The following is a 7,826-nucleotide window of genomic DNA, read 5'->3' on the forward strand; positions in this document are numbered from 1 at the left end:
AAATGTAACATTGACACTTTCAGTTACTTTGTGTTGATCAATGATATACACTCTGTATGATCTTCTTCCATATCCAACAAAAATACCCTCATATGCCTTTGCCTCGAATTTACCACGACGATCATCTCCATCCTTGAGCACGAAGCATCTGGCACCAAATACATGAAAGTATTTGATATAAGGTTTCTGTTCATTCAAAATCTCATAAGGAGTTTTCATGAAGTCTTTATTGATTAGAGTTCGATTATGAGTATAACATGCAGTATTGACAGCTTCAGCCCAAAAGTACATTGGAAGACCTGATTCACTTAACATCATTCTTACAGCTTCAATCAATGTACGATTCTTCCTTTCTACAACTCCATTTTGCTGACGGGTTCTAGGAGCTGAAAATTGTCTGGTAATCCCTTTGTCTGTACGTTATCCATTGAGAAGTGAATTCTTGAATTCTGTTCCATTATCTGACCTTATTGCTCTAACAGGGACATTATAATCTAACTCGATCAACTTGATATGATCAATCACAACTTGTGGTGTTTCATCCTTAGAGTGAAGGAATAAAATCCACGTATACTTGGAATAGTCATCAACTATCACAAGACAGTAACACTTCTTTGACATCGAAAGGACATTAACTAGTCCAAATAAATCCATGTGCAATAATTGCAGAACACCAGTTATGGAGGATGTGTCAGTGCCTTTGTGACTTGCTTTCTTTGACTTTCCTTTCTGGCAAGCCTCATATAGTCTTTCTGGGGAGAATTCCAGCTGAGGCAGACCTCTGACCAATTCTCTTTTGACAAGAGAATTCATTGTTTTGAAATTGAGATGAGAAAGTCTCTTGTGCCATAGCCAACTCTCATCTGACGATGTCTTTGCATAGAAACAATTGACTTCAGGATTGCTTCCAGAGTTCATGTCAGCTACGAACAGATTTCCTTTTCGGATTCCCATCAAGGAGGGTTTTTCACTTTTCTTGTGCAGAATCTGACACTTCAGCTTGTCGAATAAAACATTGTAGCCGTTGTCACAGAACTGACAAATGCTAAGCAGATTGTGTTCAAGTCCTTGCACAACATACACATTTTCAATGATAATATTTCCAGCTAGCAAACAGCCATATCCCTCAGTTAAACCTTTGCTGTTATCTCCAAAGGTAACCACTAGGCCAGCTTTCTCAACCACATTTGATAGCAGGGCTCTATCTCCGGTCATATGTCTTGACGATCCGCTGTCAAGAATCCACACTACCGGTTGTACCTGTTTAATGCCCGGAAATACAAATGGATTAGACCTTCTTCGGAACCCAAGCTTGGCTGGGTCCGGCATACTTGTAAAATTGGCCTTTATCAGGCAAACCAACATTCTTAATTTTAATGTTCTCAACTTTCTCAATGACTAGACATTTGACCTTGTGAACAGCCTTGACAAATTTCTGTTTAGGCTTAGGCACAAATGTCTCCTTTCTAGCTTTAGGAGGACTAGCAGTCTTAGACCTATCATGCTTCCTATTATTCACATGCTGACGAGGAGTAGTCTTATCATTAGAAACATGCTTACCATTAAAATAAGCATACATCAAATTAAAAGCACAAGACATACAATCAGGAACACCACATGCTTTATGAGAGGAATTAACAATAGGCAACTTATGCATGGTAGAAATGGCATTTGTGTTATCCAACTCATGTGTGTCTGAGTTAGTCTCAGTTGCTTTCACAACTTTGACTGGAACCTTTGACACACTTGACTTGGAAACAGCTTTCTCATTAGCATGATCTTCAACATGAATTTCTTCTTGAATAATAAATGAGGTCTCATCAAATGGTTCAGCAATTGATTCTTTATAGAGGGGTTCATCAATACCCTTAAGCACATGTGGTACTTCCCTGCCTTTAGCACAGACATGAGGAGGGGAGTTTATGCCTAATTTTCCAATAGCAACATTGTAATCATAACCTATTCCAGATGTTTGATTAACAGCTTGCTTATTGTAAAACTCTTTGGACTTCGAACAAGAATTAAAGTAAGCTTTAACCTTAACCTCAAGATCGGTGATCTTGTCTTTGAGAATAGTTTCGAGTTGTCTATAACAGTCAACTCTATTCTCTAGAAAGGATACTTGTTCTTTTAATTTATCTTGATTAATGTGCACAAGTCTTAATTCATTGACCTCTTTCTCAAGGTCTTTGATTTGTTGATTTAACATTTCATTATCACGACGAGCACAATCTAAGGAACCTCCTAGATGATAAACTAATTCAGCATCAATAAATTTTACCTCTTTTCTTGACGATGAGGTGTTTGCATCACTAGCCATGAGAGCAAGATTACCAACTTCTTCATCTTCACTGTTAGTATCATCCCAGCTTCTTCCCTTTGCCAGGTAAGCCCTTTCAGATTTACTCTTCTGATTAGAATCGTAAGAGTTCTTCCTAACTTGTTTTGGCTTCCTGCATTCCGTGGCAAAGTGTCCCAACTCATTGCAGTTGAAGCATCGAATGGTGCTTCGATCAACCATCCCTGTTTTGTACCCACCACTGCTGGTGTTAGAGGATGAAGATCCACCTTTCTGGAATCTGTTGTAGTTGGACTTATACTTGAACTTGAGATTCCTTTTGAATCTGACATTTGAGAATCTCTTGACAATCAGGGCCATTGACTCATCCTCCAATTGCTCCAGTTCTTTAAAGTAATAAAAATCATCTCCTGATTGATTTGTAGTAGGAGGATCAAATTCTACTACTATCACATTTTCTTCAACCTTGGAAGACTGTACCATTCTTTCTGACTGTTGAGATTGTTGTTGATATTGTGGTTGTTGTTGTTCATCAGCTACTAGAGTAGTAGACGTGCTGACCACTCTTCCTTTCCCGTAAACTTCCTTCTGCTGAATCTGCTCCAACTCATAAGTCTTTAACACACCATAGAGCCTTTCCAAAGAAATCTCACTCAGATCTCTTGCTTCTCTTATGGCAGTAATTCTATGTTCGAGATGAGTTGGCAGTGTTAAAAGGAACTTTTTGTTGACCTCCCTGATGGAATAGTATTTACCATTAATGTTCAGGTTGTTGATCAATGCATTGTACCTCTCAAACACTTCAGTGATTCCTTCTCCTGGATTGGATTTAAAGTATTCATACTCAGAGGTTAGGATTTCTAACTTGTTCTCCCTAACTTCCTCTGTGCCTTCATTAATAACCTCAATAGTTTCCCAGATGTGTTTGGAATCTTTACAATTCATCACATGTCTATCCATCAAGGGATCAAGGGAATCTACTAAAATTAATTGAAGGCTAGCATCCAGGGAGGCTTCTTCTTTTTCAGCAGGAGAAAAATCCTCAGGATCTTTCACATAAGTTCTTGCTTTGGTAATCACCACATCATTTTCTATTACCTCTGGTTCAATAACCATCAGTATTTTAGGACCCTTCTTTAACACTTCCAGATATTTGGAATTTGCAACTTGTAAAAACAATAGCATCTTCTTCTTCCACATAACATAATTTTCTTTATCGAATAGTGGAATTTTAACGGTTCCAACTTTTTGTGTAGTCATTATGAATTTTTGAATAAATAAAAATTCAAGGAGTGAAAGAAACACAAAAGTCTAGGATCTTGATTTGTTCGTTAATCAGAAGGCTCTGATACCAATTGTTAGGTCTCAATATGTTTGTAGAAGGGGGTTGAATACTAACAATACCTTTTAATAGAATAAAATGCGGAATAAAAAAATTGAAACAAAATTCAAGTTAAATAAAACTATTATTAAACTTGAAAGGTGTTACAACAAACGGTATCATTTACAAGGGATTAATCTCAAATCAATTATTACAAATCTAGAATAAATTCGACATGAACTTTTTCTATTTTTGAAATAAAAAGATCAAATGCTAAAAGCGATTTGAGATTAAGTTCTAGGGATTTCGATCCGCTAGATAGTTACAAAAGAACAAGAAAGGTATTTCTAGTGGATTGGATTTAACAATAAATACTAGAAATAAATGATCTGTGAATTTGCAATAAATCCTCTGCAGGTTTCTTTTGTTCTGTGTTCTTCAGTATTTGATATTCAATGCTTGCCCTTGAAATGATCTGCTTCTGCTTCTTTTTATCAATCAACCCGAGAGAAAAGAGCTGGCATGACAATCCAATTACCTCAGCAAGACTTTCGGTAGAACTATCCTTAGTACTAGCAAGACAATCATAATGAACTAGCAAGACTTTTGGTAGAACTATTCTTAGAACTAGCAAGACAATCAGAATGAACTAGCAAGACTTTCGGTATGACTATTGATTGTCATACCGATTGTCATATTAGTACAAAAGATTGTCTTGCTGAATTAAAACAGATTTTAATCAAATAATAATTCTGAATTAATTAATCAATTAATTCAATTAATCAATAAATTAATCTTTACAGATTTAATTTATTTTGTTAATTAAATTATATGACTTAATTAATTAATAGAGAATTAATACCAATCTTGAGCAGCAACCATTCTTCTGAAAATCACTGAAAATCACTGTCAATTATGAATCAATTCCACCACTTCAATGTTGACACTCGATGTACTGTCTGGTTCATGAGTGACTAACTTCCGTGACGTTTCTTCATGCCTTGACCTTGATACTCTTGATTTTCTTCAGACTAAATCCTTGTAATTAATTGATACCCTGACGAGATCTCTGTCACTTGATTAAATTCACAATCTTGATTTAAATCACTGAGGCTTGATCAATTTCTTGAGCTTCTTTCAGTGAATTAAGTCCTCAAGACTGTAGATGAACAATGTTACTTAATCCTTTGATATATGTTACTTTGAGAGATCTCTCGGACGATAGGACCACTATTTACTTGTTACAACCTTATTTGAGTTGAGTTAAATCCTCGAATAAACAAATAGGCTATGACATATGCCTTTCATGACTTAAGCACCACTACAGATTCTAAACAATGTGTATGCAGAAATGTGCTACAGACTTATTGTTACATAAGCTACTCACTCGATGGATAATAAGTCATCATCCGTCAGGACTATATTGAGTCATCCGGCGAGACTATGAACCTTATCCGTCGAGTGCTACATTATTTCACTAAGTAAAATCTACCAAGATGTTTTGTTCATGAAATCATCAAGTACACAACATATACACAACAGTCGTTGATCAGTATTTCACATACTGAACAGATTCATTAACGAGAGAACACTGATCAGTAGCATGAGAACCTGCATAAAGCTCACAGAGCATAGCTATCTGATTGACTCCATAGGTGGCTAAAGAATCGACCTTCAAAGACAGTGCTTGGAGCTGCGCTGCAATAGCTGCAGCTGCATCGACTTCCAGAATACATGCTACCTTCCCAGGCATCATCCTTTGAGTTGGGTTTTGATGCTCATTTGCAGCCATAGTTTCAATAAGATTATAAGCCTCATTATAGCTTTTGGCCCACAAGGCGCCTCTAGCTGCTGCATCGAGCATGGGCCGGGATTGGGCCCCCAAACCATTATAGAAACTAGTGATCACCATCCAGTCAGGCATACCATGATGTGGACACTTTCTCAACATCTCCTTGTAACGCTCCCAAGCTTCGCACATAGATTCTGTTGGTTGCTGCGTAAACTGAGTAAAAGCACTCCTCATAGCTGCAGTCTTCGCCATTGGATAGAACTTCACCAGAAACTTTTGCGCAAGATCTTGCCAAGTAGTGATGGACCGAGTTGGTTCCGAATATAACCAGTCCTTAGCTTTATCCCTCAGAGAGAATGGGAAAAGCCTCAGCTTGATAGCCTCATCAGCCACACCATTATATTGGAAAGTACTACAGATCTCGACAAAATTCCTGATGTGCATGTTGAAAGAGATATGTCCTAACTCGAATCATGTATGAAGATTTAGGAATAACTTTTATGTAATCTATTTTGATTTCATTAATATTAATAAAAGACTTATTTTGTTTTTATTGCGGGCTCTATCTATTTAAATGTTTAAATAAGATATACCATAGTTTAGAGTAAAGCTTTTTATGGATTGTGATGAGATCATAATAATGAGACCTAAAAGATGATAACTCTAAACTTAAATAGTTCCTAGTCGTAGGATTACTAACTGATAATTAATAATCTGCAAAGATCGGTACATACTATGCTTGCTTCATTATGAAGGATGTCTGTTCTCATAGATATTTGTGTGGTGACACTATAGCTAGTATGTAGGTGCTTATTATAGAATAAGTTCACTGAACATGACTCACACAGCTGAACAACTGATGGAGTTCACTCACGTGTCAGCAGTTGTTCACATAGTGATAGTTGTACAAGTATCCTTAGACTTGAGGTCATCATAGTCATCTTGTGTACACTGAACTATGCTTTGGTTTAGTTCTTAGTCTCAAGGGACACTTATAAGGGCTCTACTGGGTATATGAATTTGTACACGAAGATAGTGTATGATCAATAAAGGATCTTCCCCTTCCAGTGTAGGAAGAGAATGTTCAATGCTGATCCACTTATGTTAGTTCAGGAATCTGTGGCCAGAGTGAATGAAATTAGAAAGGAGTTTCTAATTTACATTAAATAGAACTAAGAATAGTGAATGGGAAAGCAAGTGATTAAATAAGATAGGCTTGACACAAGTTCCATGACTTGTATTTAATCGTGACATTGCAGGGTAGAAGGAATTAATTGTACGGTAACTACTCACGAAATAGGTTCTTGGTATTCTAAGCAGTGAATTCGTATTATCCGGATAGTCGTGATATGCTGAGAAGTATCCCTCACGATGTAGAATAAATATGATTAATTAATTAATCATATTGAATGAATTAGAGAATTTATATAAATAATGATAAAATAGTTTTATTATTATTTATTTCTACTACCGGCTTAATATTGAACCTACAGGGTCACACCATAAAAGAGAATGATTTAATGGTGGAGGAATTAATTAATAATGGCTGATAATTATATATTTATGAAATAAATAATTAATTGGCAAATTTAATAATTGATTAAATAAGATTTAATTGATTATAAATTAATTAAGAAAAGGTTCTTAATATTATTAATTAAGAATTTAATTTTTGGAAATTAAATCAAGAGAGATAATTATTTCTAAAGTGTTTAGAAAAAGGATTAATAATTAAAAGGTGTTTTAATTATTAATGAGAATAATAAAGGGTTAATAATAATAATATTTTATTGCAAAATTTTGAGCTGAAAATTTTGCCTATAAATATACTATTATAAACCCTATTTTTGCCTTAACCTAAAATTTTTACAAAACCCTAATTCTCTCCACCTCCTCCTTCTCCATTACATCGTTTTCTTGGTGGATACCGGTGGAATGCTTCACACTTGAGAAGCAGCTGCTAAGGATCTCCGCTCGTGGTTCTTGGATCGCTATTAAAGACCTCCATCTTTCCATTAATTTAAAGCTTCTTAAGGTAAACATACTGAACTACGAATTAAATATTATTTTTCGCATGGATCCTACAGAGGGTTTCGTTTTTTTTAAGATTTAAGTTTACGTTTTCGCTGCGTTTATGTGCTAAAAACCCTTCAATGGCATCAGAGCTACTTGCGAAAAGTTTTTAATTCATTTATGTGTTGAACTGTTTTCGATATATGAGCATGTACGTGATTCGCCATGATTTGATGTTGATATAATATGCTTATATATGTATGGTTTTGAATATATGATATTTATGTGACTTGCATAATCAAAAGATGATTATGTAATCTGTATATATACTGATATATACATGATTTATGTTTGTTCTAATTATGAGAATCATATTAGATACGGATTCTGAATTGGCTGCT

The 7,826-nt window shown here is 35.4% G+C and overlaps 1 non-coding gene across 1 annotated transcript; it reads left to right on the plus strand.

Moving 5' to 3' along the window:
• The first annotated feature begins 5,542 nt into the window (after window positions 1-5,542).
• LOC141669383 (small nucleolar RNA R71) lies at window positions 5,543-5,649 on the plus strand. Its single transcript, XR_012553669.1, has one exon. It is a non-coding gene; the product is annotated as a small nucleolar RNA R71 (small nucleolar RNA).
• Window positions 5,650-7,826: the final 2,177 nt, after the last annotated feature.

The sequence above is a fragment of the Apium graveolens genome, chromosome 6, assembly GCF_009905375.1.
Source record: "Apium graveolens cultivar Ventura chromosome 6, ASM990537v1, whole genome shotgun sequence".
Lineage (NCBI taxonomy): Eukaryota > Viridiplantae > Streptophyta > Magnoliopsida > Apiales > Apiaceae > Apium > Apium graveolens.